The sequence below is a fragment of the Eptesicus fuscus genome, chromosome 4 (genome assembly GCF_027574615.1).
Source record: "Eptesicus fuscus isolate TK198812 chromosome 4, DD_ASM_mEF_20220401, whole genome shotgun sequence".
In the NCBI taxonomy this organism is placed as follows: Eukaryota; Metazoa; Chordata; class Mammalia; order Chiroptera; family Vespertilionidae; genus Eptesicus; species Eptesicus fuscus.
Window position 1 is genome coordinate 100,450,931 of NC_072476.1, and position 19,300 is coordinate 100,470,230.

The window sequence follows — 19,300 nt, forward strand, 5'->3', positions numbered from 1 at the left end:
CAAGGCTTCCAGGCCTGGCCTGTAGAACTGCCCACATGGTCTCCATGCCCCTCCCCTCTGTGGACTGATACATATGAGCTCAGAGACCTTGGAAACCCATGTGGGAGATGCAGGGACCTTGAGTCCCCAAATCACTGCTCAAGTGGATACCACCTGCTGGTCAGGATCACTCATTTTGAACTTCACATGTGTGTGAAATAAACTTACATTCTGTAGAGCCAGTAGGATACAGAGATTACCCCAACTAATGTACACTGAGTGGCCAGATTATTATGATCTCTGAATGCATAATAATCTGGCCACTCAGTGTATATCCTATATAATAAAAGGCTAATATGCAAATTGTCCCCTCGACCAGGAGTTCAACCAGCAGGCAGGCCAGCCAACCGCCCATGTTCCCTCCCCCTGGCCAGGCTGGCCAAACCCCACCCATGCATGAATTCATGCACCGGGCCTCTAATATATATATATATATATATATATATATATATATATATATATATATATATATGGCTCAGAACTGTGTGTGTACACACACACACATACACACACACTGAGTGACCAGATTATTATGCTTTCAGAGATCATAATAATCTGGCTACTCAGTGTATACCTGTTCCCTGAATTTCTAAACCATCCAAGTTCAAGACAGTGGAGCAGAAGATTCTTAAATGTGGCAAATTTAATTGAGAAAAAATTACTTCAAAACAGAGGATACTCTGTGTATGGAGCTGAATAGTGTCTCCCCACCTGGAACCTCGGAATAAGACCTTATTTGAAATCAATTATTTGCAGATGTAATCAAGTTAAGATGAGCTCCTCCTGGATGAGGGCGGGACCTGAATCTAACATGACTGGTGTCCTTATGAAGAGAGAGAAATGTGGACACAGAGACACAGACACTCAGAAGACAAGGCCATGGGAAGACAGAGGCAGTGATTGGTTGATGCAGATTAAACCAAAGAACACCAAGTACTACCAAGGCCATCAGGATTAAAAGAGGGAAGGGAGGGTCTTTCTGAGACCCCTCGGAGGGAGTGTGGCTCTAACTTGACTGGGAACATCTGCCTCCAGAACTGTGCCAGAATAAATCTGTTGTTTAGCGTGCCCCCTCCCCCAAACCCCGCAGCTTGTAGTACTGTGTTACGGCAGCCACAGTAAACTAATACACTCTGTAATCAAAGCGTCGTGCAATTTCAAGAAATTGTACTATTTTTAGCCCAGTTCTGAGCCATGTTCTCTTAGGAAGCCATCATTCTGAGTTTATGTTTCCAGCTGGAGGATGTGCACACAGACCCCTCCTCCTCTCAACCTTCCAGAGAAATCCCTTGGGATGGGTTGCCAGGAGACTCCAGGGCAGACAAGCTCTCCACCAAGGTCTGCAGGCTACCAGTGAGGTCTGATTGCCCTTGAAAAGAGCTTGGCTGCCCTCTGCATTGGTCTGTGGGGTGGGTGAGAGGGACAGGTGGCCTGGTAGATGAACTTCATGAAAGGCCAGACACACTCATCTGCTCTTCCTCACTGTGGCTGGCTGCTCCTAGAACCCAACCCAGGGGGTGGATGCCCATTCGTCAGCCCAGGCCGCATGTAGATGGGTTTCATCGCCAACCTCACCAAAATGTCTTTTTAGAGTGCTTTGGATTTCAGAACCGTGGATAAGGGATTGGACCCCTATACTGTCATCATGATGATGTGAATGACGTAATGGTGGTTCTGCAGTTAGAAATCACATCATTTGCTCGAGCTCCAGGCACATTTTTTGTTCTGGGCAATGTTTCCAACTCTACAGGGACTTGAACATTGGAAAGGAAATAGGACGTACCTTTCAGGATTCAACTAAACAGACGCTGCGGTTCCCACCAAATCACAGGCCACCCCGCCCCAGTGACTTCTGTGAGCTGACCTGACACAGCCACAACGCCAGGGCCCCAGAGACTTGCCCAGACACCAGCTGCTCCTCCAGCACAGAGTCTTCCCTCTGCCCGTGTGTGTCTGCTGGGCCTGTGGAAGGGGGAATGCCCCGTGGGCAGAACTGTCGGATTTAGCAGCTGGAAATGCAGGACACCTGTTAAATGTGAATTTCAGATCAACAATGAGTCCTTTTTTAGCATGTCCCATACAATAGTTGGGATGTACTTACACTAAAAATTCATGATTCATCTGGGACATAATTCGTTATCTGGAATGCAAATATAACTGGATGTCCTGCATTCTATCCGGCAACCCTCCTGTGGGTGTGTCTCCAAGATTGGATGTCAATGAAGAATAAGAATCTGCATCAACCTGCTTCACAAAGAAGAGAGAACTCCTGCATGGAGAAGGATGTAGAGCTACCTCCAGACCTGTATGGCCCCCAAATGATGTTATAAATATCCAAATGGTAGCGGGTTTCAGAGCCCCTTGATTTCCACTCTGCCCTCTTTAATTCTACAATGAGAGACAATAAAATGTGGACACACACACACACACACACACACACCAGTAGAATAACTCACTAACTTCGATTTTCACTATCGTGTAAACAGATGACATGAGACTCTCTCCTGCTAGAGTGTCTCCTGAGGTCAGGCTAGAGCACAGAGCAGGGACCATTGGACCCCTGAAGGTTGAAGGGAACCACAGACAGAGGGAACTAGGGATAGTACATGTGTATTTTATGGTATTGCCAAGGGTTGGCCCTTTATTTGCTGTAACCCAGTCCCATTTTGAGGGAGTGGGGACTTCAGAAGCAGCATTCCACAGACACTTCTCTATTGCTCAGGTGCCTCCTGGCCCGTTTTGGGTGGCAGAATCGCCTCAGTGAAGTGAGGCATCATGGTCTGAAGCCTAAGGACCTTCCAATCCAGTGGTCCTCAAACTTTGCTGCCCACTCAGTCACTTGGGAGCTGGGACAATTCCTGACGCCCAAGCCACTCCTCACAGATTAACTTAGGACCCCAGTGGTGGGACCCAGGCATCAGAGCTTTCCAACTCTCCAGGGATGTCACCGAGCAGGAATCTTCTTCCTTTGTGGTCCGGCACTGGGCCCCACATTCTCATGTGCATTCAAATGGCCCAGGGATCTGGTGAAAATGCAAGTTGAGTCAGGAGGTTGGGGTGGACCTCATATTGGACAAGCTCCCGAGCTTGGAGCGAAGTGAAATGCTTGGATGGTTATCACCTGAGAGCTGGTTAAACCTGCAGAGTCTCAGGCCTTGCTCAGGACCTACCTACGAATCAGAATCTGCAGTTAACCTGGCACAGGTGAGTCGAGGGCACGCTCAAGTCCGAGACAGTCTGCTCCAACCCAAAGCTTGTCTTTGCTAATGGGGAAGAGAGGACGAGGGTAGGGCCCACTCCCCACAGCTACTTCATGCAAAAATGTTCTGGGGACTCATGCTCGCCTGCCATCCCAGCATGCGATGATCTCATAAGGAGTGCTGACTTCTCTGACAACTATGATTCGGGCAGTGTATAAAATTTCCCTCTCCTATTGCACTTAATTCAGGCACAAAACCAAACAAAACCCAAAAATGTAGGAAGGACAGAGCAAACACGGGATGGGGAAGACATAAAAACAGGAGGAAGCAAGGTGTGTTTTTCGCCTGTCTCTGATTACAAAGCTCTGTTAACTGGAGGCCTGCAGGTATGGCGACTCAAGAAACACAGAGGGGGGAGGGAAGCTCAGTGGGAAGTTTCGGGTCATTCCTGTTGGAAGCACCATCAGGAAGTTAGCCCAGCCCAGGAAAAAAGACATGGGCTGCTTTTGCCTCCCTGGGGATGGGCCAGTGTCAGCCTGGCCAGGAGAAAGGTGTTAACCAAATGGAAATGCCCATTTCCTCTATTTTTAAGACCACAAAGAGATTCAGGACAGAGCTGAGCTGATTAGTCAGCGGCGGTGCAGCCTGGAGTTGATTTTGGGAAGTGGTCACAAGTTACTCAGTCAAATCAGGTGAGTGAGATGACCACACTCAGTTTCACTTTAGGAGACAAATCCAAAACGTGGCCCCAAGGTGGCATTCCTGGTCTCCTCACATGGTTGTCACCTGTTCCAAAGGCGGTTCCTTACAAAAGCCCCAGTGTGGGTTTGAGCAGGGGCAGCAGCATTAAGAAAAGCCTGGAGTTTCTCAGGCGTCTCTTTCGAAGGGCAAAGTGTTTCTGTCAAAAAGCAGGTCCCTAATTATCATGTTTCCTTTATCTAACGCCCAACCTCACCTCGATCTGCTAATAGTGATCAGGCACAGTACAGGGGGCTGTTGTGGGTGCCAAGGAGGAAGAGAGGGTCACCCCTGGGGCAAGTGGTGGAGGGGCTGACACCACCCGAATTGGTTTTCTATGACTGCCATAACAAAGTACCACAGATTGAGTGGCTTAAAACAACAGATATACAGTCTCTCATCATTCTGGAGGCCAGAAATCTGCAATGTATCAGAGGCTCTCCAGAGGCTCTAGGGGAGAACCTAGCTTGTTCCTTGCCTCCTCCAGCTTTGAGTGGCTGCCTGCATCCCTTGGCTTGTGGCCACATCACCCTGATCTCTGCTTCCTCTGTATCAAATCTCCCTCTGCTTTCCTTTTTATTTATTTATTTTTATTGTTTAAAGTATTACATGTCTCCTTTTTCCCCCATCGACCCCTCCCCAGCCACTCCCACACCCACCCCCAAGACAAGCCCCCACCTCCCCAGTGTCCATGTCCATTGGTTAGGCTTATACGCATACATACAAGTCCTTTGGTTGATCTCTTACCCACACACACCCTGCCCTGCCTTCCCTCTGAGGTTTGACCATCTGTTTGGTGTTTCCCTGTCTCTGGGTCTATTTTTGTTCATCAGTTTATGTTGTTCATTATATTCCACAAATGACTGAGCTCATGTGATATTTATCTTTCTCCAACTGGCTTATTTCACTTAGCATAATGCTCTCCAGGTACATCCTTGCTATTGCAAATGGTAAAAGTTCCTTCTTTTTTATAGCAGAGTAGTATTCCATTGTGTAGATGTACTACAGTTTTTTAATCCACTCATCTGCTGATGAGCACTTAGGCTGTTTCCAAATCTTAGCTATTGTAAACTGTGCTGCTATGAACATAGGGGTGCATGTGTCTCTCCTCTTATAAGAATACACATGATGGCACGGCCCACGTGGATAATCCAGAATTATCTCCCCATCTCAAGATCCTTAATTTAATTGCACCTACAAAGTCTTTGCCATATACAGTCACATTTATACCTGTTCTAAGGATTAAAACCTGATATCTCTTGGGGCCATTATTCACCCTCCCACAGTGGGATTGGGGCACTCATCCTTGATGCCAGGAAGAGCTGACAGGTAGCAGCTCAGGCTGCTCTGACCCTCCCAAGGTGGCAGGGGGCGGGGGCGGGGGGAGACACTGAGACTCTAATCCAAGAGTGAGAGCAGATCACCTTCCTTCCCAGCCAGCTCTCCAGAAGCTCTCCATGTGTCCAGGAGGGGTCTGAGTGGCCCAGCAAGCTCAGCCTGGCATAGGCTCAGAGAAAGTCCACCCATCTGCCTGGCTCCAGCACTCCCATCTCCCCCAACAGGTGAACCACGAGCTGGCCATCTTGGTGGCTTCCAGGACAGCCAGCTCAGGCTTCATCCAGCTCTCATTCAGGCCCTTGATTCTACACTCTAAGTCCTCAGGCTCACGGTGAGGGGTGGGGCCCATTGCCTGGGAGCTGGTTGGAAAAGCAGAATCTCAGGCCTGCCCCAGACAGTCTGAGTCAGAATCTTCGATTTAACAGAATTCCCAGGGGATTCCTGAGCAAGTTGCAGTGAGAGAGGCACTGGTGTAAACCCTGGGATCGTTCCCTTCTCACAAGTTCCAGGTCTTCTCTCTCGCAGCGGGAGCGTGTGGACTGCTGGCTCCCTAGGTGAGGGGTGTGGGGTTTGGAAGCAAAGCAGTGCTCACTTGGTTTGTCTTCCTGACACTTTGAATTTCAAATTACATTCTAAAACTTGGCTTGGGTAGTTATTCTCACGGAGGGGTGAGGCAGGTGTGCCTGTGTTTAAGCAAGTTGAGAGAAGTTCCTCCTGACGGAGTGCCTGCAGGCTCTGGGAGCAGCAGACTCAGCCTCCCGCCTGCCCAGTCATCTCTGAAACCAATCTGATTCCAGCCTCCCTGCTGGGAACATCTGTTGTTTATCCACAAGTATCTCTTTTCTTTTCCCTGGAAAAGGTCTCCCACTATGGGAGGGAGCTGCCAGTACGGTATGCTCATCTCCCTCCTCCACCCATCACATGACCCAGGTCACATGGTAGTCATAGGACTCAGGCCTGCCTAGGTAAAGTACCCTGTAACCCTGGCCACAGTGATTGGTCCAGCATTGGTCATGTGACAAAAAACTAGACCAATCAAAGTCCTTCCCTGGGGCTTTTCATACTGAAGCTGAGAAAGTTTCTCTCTGCGCTCCAGGGACCTTTAAACTGGAATGATGTCGGTCAGTACTGCTACACTGAGGTGCTCCTTCATGGCAGCCTGCCATGGGGAGGTACCTGTCCCCTGGCACCTAGCCACATGGGTCTGCCTGCCTCGTGGTACCCTGCCTCACAGAGGGTCCCTGCCACGTGGAAAATGCCCACCTGCAGTGCGGCAGGCACAGAGAAGTCTGGGTCTGAGTCAGAACAGAATAGGGATTCCTAGCTCCATCCAAAGCCCCCTTCTAGTCCTGAGGTCACTGGAGTCACTTCCCCAGAGTCCTTCTACCACATTCGTTTTTCTGTCTAAACTGGTTTGAATTGGTTTCTGTACTTTGCAACTGAAAGAGACCTAACACATTCCCATCACAGCCCTCATGTTGGCATTCAGAGACCCTCCATCTACCTCCATGCCCATCACTTCCTCCCATGGAAGCTAAGCTCCTGCACGTGGAACTCAGGCATCTGCAGGGAAATTGCAGGCCCTCCGTTCCTCCCAGTCTTGCAGTGTCTGCACCTGGACAGCAGCATTGCAGTTGTTTGCACCTGTGTTTCCCCTCCCTAGGCTGTGAGCATCCCAGAGGGACACTGGACCTTGTAGCCCTGGGGGCCAATGGACTTTGGAATCACAGAACATGCTTAGCAAATATTGTGGATGGAACATCTGAACTCCGTGTGTGACTTTTGAACTCCGTGTCTGTGAACACACTGCGTTTTCGTGAACATTCATGAATACTCTCAGGCTCTAAATGCCTCTGTGCCTCAGTCTCCACATCTATAAATAGGGGAGCTCACAGCTCCACACCATGGGCTCGTCAGCATGTGCCCATGAAGCCTCAGGATGCTGTCTGGCATCCATTGTAAGCCTCTCGGGATAGTCTTGATTATTTACATTTTCTCTCTTCCCCACAATTCCTCTTCCTTTTTCTCACCTCTCCTGTTATTTCTTTTTTTTTTTTTTTTTATTGATTTTCCACAGAGAGGAAGGAAGAGGGATAGAGAGCTAGAAACATCGATGAGAGAGAAACATCGACCAGCTGCCTCCTGCACACCCCCCACCGGGGACGTGCCCGCAACCAATGCACATGCTCTTGACCGGAATCGAACCTGGGACCTTTCAGTCCACAGACCGACGCTCGATCCACTGAGCCAAACCGGTTTCGTCTCCTGTTATTTCTTCACGCCCGTTCCCTGTCTCTCAGCAGAGGAGGTTACTAGCACCTCGGGCACCTGTCCCTGCCGCAGGAAATGCTGGGGGCTGCCTGTTTGGCAGCTGAGATCTGCTGAGATGCTCCCCAAGGAGAAAAAAACACCCCCACACTCTATTTGTCCATTCTGCATGTTTCAGTCCATCCCCGCCCCATGATCCCTATTTAGAGCCTATTTCCAGCCAGGTGGCCTGGGACGCTGATGCCCTTATCCTCTAGACGTAATCCTGGTCTATCCCCGGGATGGCCAGGCTAAGACGCTGTGGCAGAAGCTCAGCAGCTGCGGTGTCCACAGGAGTCAGCTCAGGATGCCCTCCTGGCCCCTGTGTGAGATCTTCCTTGGAAAGATGAAAAGATGTGTTTTCTTCTGCACAATATCTTTTTGCTCTGATGACTGTACCCCCCAGACAGATCCACTTAGTAAGCATTTCCATGTGAGTAGTCACTGCTACCATCTGGATTTGCTCTCTGAGAGGCCAGGTGGGTCATTGAACTGTCACCCCGGGACCCCTGAGTCAGGGCACTGGGCCGGGCGGGGTCCCTCCCGGTGGACCCCGAGGTCAGCAGCCGACAGCACACCTAGAACGTTGCTTTACACAGCTGGGCCATTCTGCTGAATGTCACCACACTGAGCACTGAAAACGACACTTAGCGCTGTCACTCGGGGAGGCAAGGGGCTGCCAGCGGGAGGGGCAGGCGGAAGAGATGTGGAGAACCTCCTGGTCACATGCTGTGGCATTTTGCCTGCCCTTTTCCTATATGCTTCTCTTAGTACCAGCATCCTAATTTCCCTTGGGGAGCCCTCTGTCCCTGTGACCATCCAAGGGTGTGAGTGGGACCCACGTCTGCCCACTCGAAAGGCCCTGCCTCCTGCCTGCTGAGATCTCCCTGGAGGGGAGGTCCCCAAAGCCAGGCTACAGAGAGGCTCCTGAGCTGACCACCTTTAAACTGCAAAATCCAATCATATCACTTCATGCATTCAACGGGAGGAGACAGTGCGGGCAGCAGCTCAGGTGAGAGGCCTTCCCTCCCACCGCCCCCAGGAAATATTCACAAGGAGAAATGGGGACAAGAGCGCCAGAGTCAGCAAGGCCGTCCCCTAGCAGCATCCCCAAAAGTCCCAGCACTTTCGGCCTTTGTGGACTGTCTGCTCTCCCTGGGGAGCAGGGAGGGAGGGCCCCACCTCCACCCACCCTGTGTTCTCTCCACTTCGAGAGAGGAATTCGTGGGTGTGGACTCTAGTCTCCTCCCTGCCTTTGCACCTCTGCTAAGTGAACTTGACCAAGTGCTTGTTAGTAGGTCACTCGCTGAAAATGTGGGGCATGTGAGCTAAGCACGAGCCCTCACTGCACTCCTGTAAAAGCAGCTGAAATAGGATCGCTGCACGCCTGGGGTCCTGGGCTCCAGACTTTCTGAGCCCTAACTCACTGGAGGAACATGGGCAAGTCTGAATTCTCTAGGTCTCCATTTCTCCATGAACAACGTGGGAATCATAAGTGTAACACACATACACACACACACACACACACACACACACACATAAATCTTGGGACTTGAAAAACCTTTGCACACTCCGAGTGTGTAATTTAGAGCTTAATCGTTTGGGAAATCTAATATATCCATACAAGTTACTATAATGATAGCAGCCACCTCAAAATAGATACACCAGGATAAGCATAATAATGACAATAATAATGCTCTACTAAAATATATAGATTTCCAAGGCATTCATCTTCCTAATGCCTCTGTGAGGACAGGAAGTGGCTATATTAGTGTAAATATAAATTTCATCACGTATTTTTAATATGCACTGTGTTGTCTTTACAAAATTGAATATGTCATTTGACCATCTTTTCTCACTCATGAAATAAGTAGAAAAACTGTTCTTATTTTTCCCAACCAATAAACTTTTTTTAAAAATATGTTTTTATTGGGGAGAGGTGGGGGAGATGGGAGATCAATCAAAGGACTTGTGTGCATGCATATAAGCATAACCAATGGATGCAAAACTCTGGGGGGTGAGGGCATATATGGGAGTGGGGTGGAGGGTGGCAATGGTAAGATATGTACACATATAATTCCTTAATAAAAAAATTGAAAAAATAAATATGTTTTTATTGATTTGAGAGAGAGAAGAAGGAAGAGGGAGAGAGAGAGAGAAACATTAATGAGAGAGAACCATCATCAGCTGCCTCCTGCATGCCCCCCACTGGTGATCCAGCCCAAACTTGGATATGCCCCTGACCAGGAATTGAACTGGCGACCTCTCGGTGCATAGGACGATGCTCAACCAACTAAGTCACACTAGCCAGGGAGACAGTTAATACTTTTAAGGCATGAAAACCTAGAAATATTTGAGTTGAGAAATATAGTGAATTGAATAGTGTCCCATCACCCCAAATGCACATTTATCCAAAACCTCTGAATGTGACTTTATTTGGAAACTAGAGGCCTGGTGCACAAATTTGTGCACGGTGGGGTCCAGCCAGCCCGCCCCAATCAGGGCTGATCGGGCCAGGCCAGCCTGGGGGAGAGGACGCAGGCAGTTGGTCGGGCCGGCCCTGCCCCCAATCGGGGAGGAGGACCAATCGGGAGTGGGGCTGGTGGGGGGGAGGGGCCATGGGCTGTTGGCCGGCCCCATCCTCTGGTTGAACTCCTGGTACCCAGTCAAGGGGACAATTTGCATATTAGTCTTTTATTATATAGGATAGGGTCTTTGCAGATATAGTTGGTTAAGGTGAGGTCATCCTGGAATAGGGTGGTCCCTAAATCCAATGACTGGTGTCTTTGTCAGAAGAGGAGAGGACACACCAGTACACACAGAGGAGAGAAAAGGCCATGTGAAGAGAGACCGAGATGGGAGTGAAGCAGCCACAAGCCAAGGAAACTGCTGGCAGCCCATTCATTTCCACATTGTCTGTGGCTGCCTGAATTCACCCTTCAACAGCAGGGTTGACCAGCTATGACAGAGACTGCACAACCCACAGAGCCTAAAGATTTAGCTGATGTTTTACTGAAAAAGGTTGGTGGCCCTAGCACAGGCTCTGGAGCCAAATTACCTAACTTCAAATCCTAGATCCACTAGCTGGTGAGATTTGGGGTAAGTTATTTTTCCTCCTTCTGCCTCCATTTCCACATCTCTAAGATGGGTATTATAGTCTTTATTTCAAAATATTTTTGTGGGGATTAGAGGAATTATCATATTTAATGTTTTAGAATAGAGTCCAGCACATGGAAGCTCTACAGGTGAGTCCAATTATTTTCAGGTCTTTATTTTAATCCTCTGTCTCCCCAAATCCTTAAACAGCACCATCCTACACCAGAGTAAATTGTATAAAAATTCACAAGACTTTGTTCCACCTGACACACAAGGGTTCTTTAAACTCATCCTTTTCTTCACTTTTCTTCATCTCCTTCACTTTTCATTATTGCTTCATAGGCAAACAGATCCAGGAAACCTTAGCTCAGGCTTCTCAAATCCCAGATGGGTTCTAATTTGTTACGTTGGAGGGAAAAAAAATGTATTCCCTAGCAGATGCATGAGGACTGTGATGTTAGTCACACCTGCCATCTCCTTCCTCACTTTTCAGCATTAAAGACATTTCTGCAAGTGCTAAGAATCTTGACTCTAAAAGCAAAAGCAGAACAATGAGGCCAGGATTTTCCATGTGGACAAGGATATTTTCCTTCTTTAACTGCCGGTGGCTGGGGTGATGTGTGGAGGCGTCTGGTAGAGCTGGCGCAGGCACAGTCGGCACTGATTGTTATCCCCCTCCATCCTCTCACTTCTTCCACGTAATCGATTGTGCTGGGCATGACTCCATATCCCAACCTCCTGTGCAGTGTGGCGTGGTCCTGTGACTAAGTGCACCCTGCTGGAATGCAAATGCAGGAGGCAGGCACCACTTCTCAGTCTGAGCCTTAAGGCATTGAGCTCATGCTCCTCCACATCTCCACCTTCCCCAGAACTGCAACCACGTGGATGAGGGAGATACCCTAAGTGATAGCAAAGCAACAAGATGAACAGAACCTGGGTCCCTGAATGACCATGTGGAGCAGAGCAGCCTGTCACCTTGGACCCCTCATGAAAAGACACTTACTTGAGAAAGACTAAACAGCTATGTTCTTTAAGTCACTTTGTCACAGAAGCTTAGCTTGAATGCTAACTAACACAAGGCCACAGAGTCCAATACCTTCAGGTCACAGATGGAGGAAACTGAGTTGCTGGGTGATCCCCCCAATCCTACAGTCATCTGCAGAACCAGGTCTGGAAACAGCCTCTCACCTCAGAGTCCTGTGCTCTGTCCACTTCACGTGGCCACCACGTTTGCCCTTTGGAGACAGGCTGTGTCACCTCAGGTCTCTGCAGTTATCCACTCAGTACTTAGCGCTTGGTGCCCACATGCTGCTGGGAACGGTGCCTCAGTCTGGGTCTGGTCCAAGAGAGAAACCACATAGGAAGTCACACGGGGAAAGTTGAAAGTAGGAATCAGTAACTAACTAACAGCACTGGGGTACGAGGACTGGGCTGCTAAGAAGTAAAGAGAACTCTAAGAACATCTGATAGATACATAAGGAGCGGCCATGACTCCCAAGGACTGGGATGGTGCACCCCAGAACTGAGATCTAGAACTCACTATGGTCAATGGGATGGCAGGGGAGTGGCTGAGGTGCCATGCCAGCAGGGCTTGCTGGGAATCTGACCGTGGTGTGTCAGGAAAAGCTGTTTGTGGAAAGACATCACACTGGAGGCACTCTTTGTGCAACCACAGAGGGTTTATGGGGAAAGCTGCTGGCCACACAAAGAACAATGAGCAGGCAATTACCAAGGACACATAGGACACATTTGTCTATGCACAACAATTAACTTTTGCTCATCTTTTCTCTATTTTCTTTTTTTTTAACATACCTTTATTGATTTCAGAGAGGAAGGGAAAGAGATATAGAAACATCAATGATGAGAGAGAATCATTGATTGGCTACCTCCTGCACACCCCCCTACTGGGGATCGAGCCTGCAACCCAGGCATGTGCCCTGACCTGGAATTGAACCTCAACCTCCTGGCTCATAGGTTGACGCTCAACCACTGAGCCACTCTGGCCAGGCTTCTCTATTTTCTTTTTCTTTTTAATATATTTTTATTGATTTCAGAGAGGAAGGGAGAGGGAGAGAGAGATAGAAACATCAATGATGAGAGAGAATCATTGATTGGCTGCCTCCGGCACGCCCCCTACTGGGGATCAAGCCTGCAACATGGGCATGTGCCCTTGACCAGATTCAAACCTAGGACCTTTCAGTCTGCAGGCTGACGCTCTATCCATTGAGCAAAACCGGCCAGGGTTCTATTTTCTTTAGAGACTTTCAAAAACTTTTTTGAACTAATGTGTGATTCATCTAAAAATACAACTCAAAACTATACACAAATTTTTATTATTGGGTCATAAAAACATAAAATCAAGCTCGGTGGTCTCTATTCATTTACAATATGGGAGAACCTTTGCTCAGCAACTGTCACATACCACATTACCACAAACTTGGTGGCTTAAGACAGTCCACATTCATTATCTCAAAGTTTCTGTGGTCGGGAGGCCACACTGAGTCCTCTGCCCACGTGGCAGAGGCACCACATCAAGGTGTGGGCAGAGGCTGCGAGCTCATCTGACACTCAGGTTCACTTCCACATCAGCCAGGTTGTTGGCAGGATTCAGGTCCTCACAGTCATCGTGCTGAGGTTCCTATTTCTTTGCTGGCTGCGAGCTGGAGGTGGCTCTCAACTCACAGAGGCCACCCACAGGTCCTGACACCTGGCCTCTCACGATGACAGCTGGGTCCTTCAAAGCCAGCAGAAAAGTCTCTCTCTAGTCTGCCACTGCTGGATCTTACATAATGTACACAGTCACAGGTGTAGCGATCCCATTATATTCACAGGTCTACCCGCATCAAGGACAGGAGATTCTACAGGGTGTCTATAGCAGGGACAGAATCTTGGAAGCCGTCTCAGAATTCTGCCTGCCATAGAAACTCAGAAAGTCTGTGGAAATTAGAAAATGTATTGAGAGCTCGTCTATTTTCTTCTCATTCTAGAAATCTCTCTGATCTTCTAAATGAGCCAAGATTCCCTTGCTACCCCTCAACTTCCAACAGCCTCAAACCCTCCTTCCTCACCTCTGGAATCCTCAAAGGGTTTTCATCTGTGGGACCAACAGAAAACCAAATCTATATCTTGTTTTGGATCAAACCAGAGCTCTACTCCATTTTTTATTCCCCTTTGTACTCAGTTTGCAAGAAAAGAGGAAAGGGGGGTGTATTAGTCTCTGAGAGATGCTATAACAAATTACCACAAACTGGGTGACTTAAAACAACAATTTACTCTTCCTCCCAGCTTCAGACTGATAAGCTCAAGCAAGGCTCTGATTGGCTGAGTGTGGGTGATGTGCCCACCTCTTGGACAAATCACTGTGGCCAGGAGGGGGGCTTCATGATTGGTCTAGCTTAGATCACATGCATGTCCCTATTGGATGGATGGATTGTATATATAATAAATGCAGGAGGTAAAGATCAAAGAGTAGATAAAGTTACACAATGGAAAGTAGGACACTTCTCAGAAGTTTCTACCAGTTTTTGTATGCATATCATTCCAGAAATAACTTGCCCATCTAAAAGTGGGCGTATGAATATGTAGAGATACAGATATGGATCTCCCCACCTGCTTTCACACAGATGATTGTGTGCTGAATATTTTCCACTTCTTTGTGGGAAGCATTCCTCTCCTTGCTCCACCCTGCCCCAGCCTGAGGCAGCTGACCTCTGCATCAGGAGCTTCAGCTGTGCTTGGCCAATAGGAGGCCCTGGCAGAGGCTCAGAGGTCTGGAGGCAAATAGGAGGGGCCTGATTTCTTCCTCCAGCTGCCTCCCTGTGGGGTCCTGGGAGGGGGGGGAGGGGTGTCTACCTCTCTACCAAATCCTCAGCTCCTGCCAGGGGCCCTCTCCCAGCTCCAGCCGTCTCTCTGAACCCCAGTGACTGCTCCCCCTACCCTTTCAGGCCTACAGTCATAAAACCCCCACACGGCTGGCCCAGAGCCCTGCACCCTCTCTCCTGGGTTCCCCTCAGCCCTCTCACACTTGGGTAAAGATTCTTTTATGAAACCTTCCTCTCAAACACTGTACAAGTGCCCCACACAGGTGGCCCACTCTATACAATTTCCACTTAAAATCAAAAACTGAATTCTCCCTCTCATTACTGTCCTGTCCCCAAGGGCCACACCCCTCTTTGCCTTTTATTAGAGTAGATGCTCCCCAGGCTCTGGAGTCAGGCTGCCAGGGTTCAGTCTCAGCCCCGCCACTTTCTACCTGAGTGACCTTGGGCAAGGTACTGTGTCTTCACCTGTACGATAGTACCCTGAGTGAGGTTGGTGTGAGAATTGAATGAGCTGTAAAGCCCTCACCACAGGGCCCACGCTTAATAGGCACTGGATAAATGCATTTTTATCTAAGCCAGAATGTTACCCCAACCTCAAAGTCCCCGAGGCCCCACTGAACTGCGTAGCCAGGGCACCTTGTGCAGCTGTCTGGCCATCTTGGTCGTGTCTCTGGTAACTCCTCTTCAGGTTAGGTTCGAGCACAGAGCTGGGGTGTGGGGTAGTGACTGAGGGGAACATGTGCCCAGAAGGGAGCCACCCTCTATCCCAGGTCAGCTGGCTCCATCTCAGCACGGGGAAGTAGGGGACCCCTGCTCCATCTTAGTGGGGTCACATACCAACTGTCCACGAGGCTTCTGGAAAAACCCCACCATTCCAGGGAAGACTGCACATTAATGCATCAACACCCACTCAGACTGCTTCCCCGGTTGGGTCTTCTGACCTCACGGAGAGCCAGTTAGGTGGGTGGCCCGAGCTCTGGGGCAGCACGGGGCCCAGGATGCTGCTCCTGGCCTCTCGGTTCTGGTCAGTCCCCTAGAAAAGCGGGTTAATTATACTTCTGCCGCCACCTCCCAGGCCTCTGGTGAGAATCCACTTCGAACACCGAGGAGAATGAATTCTGCAAAGCAACATAATGGAGCTGGGATTTTCCTTAGGGAGAGCCGGAATGCCTTTCATTTTGTAAATGCTAAGGCTCAGAGCCTGAGGCCTACCCAGTATTCCAAGGACCTATGAAATGTATAAGGCTTGAAAAAACATCATAGGCTGCAAATTAGGAAACAGCAAAATCAAACCCAATGGTTAATTTATATATTCATTCTTCATTAATTGTTAAATTGACTATACATAAAAATCCCACTACATTTGTAAACCATTTGTAAAGCTCGATCTTCTCACGTTACAGGAATTCACAAGTATGCCAGTGATTGCCAGGAAGTAACAGCTAAGTGTAAATGAAATGAACGACTTATAGCTAAACCATTTTATGGACAAAATCATTGGCTCTGCCCAGCCCTGAGAACCCCATCGTGCCAGGCAGTCACATTTCCAGAGTCACCTCTACTTCTGCCTTCTCTCTTCCTACAGATCATGAACATCAAGCAAAACAAAACAAAAACCACTTTCTTTAAAGGTGAAAAATACAGAAGCTGACAAATAAGAGTTGGATTGAAAACCAGATAATTCACCGGTTGCCGCTGCAGGGACAAGGACTTCGAACATGCACTTCAATGAGACAGGCAATTCCTGATGTCCTAAGGCCTAAGTCACATCGGCTGATTTGCATCTTACTGCTTTTCCAGCTCTGTTTCCCCCCAACTCACTCCTCTGAATCAAGGGAAAGCTTGATGTTTTTTCAAGCCTTATACATTTCATAGGTCCTTGGAATACTGGGTAGGCCTCAGGCTCTGAGCCTTACCTCTGAATCCAAGCCCATACCTCACAAATGCCAGGGATTTTTTTTTTTTAATGCTCAGTTTCCGTCATTGTCAAAGCCTATTTTTCAAGTCACTTTAATTCGAAAAATCTTGTCTGTCGAGGTGCTGAATCCCTATGGCCATCTGCCTCCTCTCACATGCAGCGTGTGTACAGAGCTGGGTCCCTCATTCCCAAGCCCCTAACAGTCCCGTCAGGTCCTTGTGGACCCCACCCAGTCTCCCTGCAGCAAAGGAGTTTCTGCTGGTCTCCCTCTCCAGCTCCTTTGTTCAAACTCTACAGTCACTCGAATGGTTTATTTCATCCAGCGCATGGGTCCATTCATGATACAATGAAGTTTGTAGTTATTAAAGCATTTGAGTGAGCTTCCCAAAGGCAGGTAGCAACTCAATTGAAAGCCAAACTTCCTATGACCAGTAGAAGTTCATTCAACTTGACTCCCAAGTCTCCTGACATGGACCTTGACTGCAGGTGACACAATGTTCTGGGCCACATCTGCTACATTCCCTGAATCAGTCCTGCATCAAGGAGTCCTGGCTCCTCTCCCTGGAGAAGGGTAGTTAGGGCCCACGGTCTGGCTAGTAGATGTGGCCCTACATGGTGGATGGGTGGCTGTTTCTGGCCCTTTTCGGTGGACAGAGACTATGATTTCATACAGATATTCAGTTATAAGTCAGGACCACAGGATTTTGACTTAATCTTATCTAATTTACTTTGCATCTTCATTATTCCATGCTAAAATCCAGGGTAATGACACCAAAACTGTTACTCATTTATTCTAGTACCACCAATACTGATTACTAAAAGAAGTTTGGGAGTTTTAACTTTTTTGTAACATTTTCTTGAAGATGCCACTAAGAATATTCAAATTGCTGTGCTTTAAAGTCACTTGGAATAGTTTCTGTGGTGACGCCACCATCTGGATACACAGTTAAGTTCACTGGTTTCATTTTACGGCCAATTTTCAGTGATTTCTTTTAAATTTGATTATGTTTTATAATTATGTAAAATATTTACAGGATTCCAAAATCAAGTCAGTACAAAGGTAGGTTCAGAGAAGGCCAGCGTCAAGCTCCGCCTCTTTCGGCCCACACCTCCCTCCTCCTACACGATAACATGGTTATTTCATGGTTTAGCCTCTGCTGTTCTACCTCCCTGCTTACATTTAGGTATTTAGGAAGGTTTGTATTTTTGCTGTAACGATTATCACATGTACTTTTACATAATATCCTTAGTCTTTTCTTTTTGGCTACTGAATGCTGGTTCTCTACTATGATCAGGAATGAAATTTCCCCTACATCTGATGTGAACATCATTTTAACATTCACACAGACTTTCCAGCCTCCAAATTTCTGACAGATGATCTGTACCTATCCGGTCAGCGCATACATCCATTGTTTACGATAGCGTACCCTTCCTTATAGCCGTCACCTGGTCTTAGCTGCACAGGGAAACGATACTCAGTGCTCCCACAGTCCCATGGTGTCCTCTCCAGCCTTTCTGGTTGCCTGGCTCTCTTCCTCCAGCAGACTCCCCAGGAAGGAAGGGTTGGTGGGGACATATTCCCTGAGGACTTGCATGTTCAAACAAGCTTCTCTGTGGCTTCTATACTCACAGTTCCTTGCCAGCGAGGTCCATGTTCATCTAGTCTGAAGGGACACGCAAAGCGGGGGGGGGGGGGGGGGGGGGGGGGGGAGGTGCGGCACACATCCCTTTCGGCTTCTGGCTTCACGTTTTGTTCACCTGGGGAGCCCGGCAGACCTCGAGGGCTCCAGGACCTCTCTGCTTGGGGTTGGGAGGCTCTCCTAAGTCTTCGGTTCCCTCACTGTCCCACCCGAGGGGAAGCTGTTAATTCCCTATTAAACTCTCCCTTTCTGTCTCCTGATAGGCCAGAGCATCTTCATAAAATGCAAACGTCCTGTGTACTCCACGCCATGTGTGCGCTCCTGGGGCGGCCAGCTTTCTGTCTTACACACAACACCATGCTGGGTTCTATTGCACAGCCTTTGCTGCAGCCTGCTTCCCTCCACGTTCATTCACGCCGTTACTTACAACTGCGCTTATGCAAAACCTAAGGTTTCTTTTTTTCTGAGCCCCCATGTATTGAGGCATTACAGCTGGGGAAAATATTTAAATTCTTTGGGGCAGTCAAGATTTTAGAAGGTTTAGAGCAACTTAAAAATTGTAAAAGTTTTTAGAAATTCCAAAAGTTACTTGTAAATTTCTGAGTAATCTCTATATGTTGTCTATTTACTGGGATGGTGACCAAAAGTCCAGGCAAGTGATCATCTCAAATAAGGGAGTTTATTTGTCCAGATGAAAAATACACTTTATACATCTAAGTGCAAAAAAACCCACCCACTTTCAGGTAACAGCAAACCCTTTCGCCTAACTCTGGGTTTTCACTTTGCTGACGTTGATTAGCATGGTGGCCAATGGCACAGATCCAACGAGCCAAACCATTGCCCAGCTCTCGGGAAAACTGCCCAGCGTGTTATTTCCGTGCACAGTGTTCCTGTTCAGTGCTGGTCCACGTTGCTTGTCCAGTTTGCTTCGCGGCCATAGAGGCCCTTCAGGGAGCGCCTCTCCCAGAGAAGGCCCAGCTTTGGCCAGAGACGCTCTCCTGGCCTGTCTTGGGCGCAGCTGCCAGGAAATAGTTTCCCATGGAAAACCAGAACAGCCGGTTTTAAGCTGCCCATCCTCCTCCCTGCTCCGCAGCTTCCGAATAGATTGTTCCAGTCAAAGAGATCATTTTACTACTAGGAATTATTCACCTTGAAGGTTCTTACAAGGACACAGTGAAGAGCAATCATTAAATAGTCCCCCCG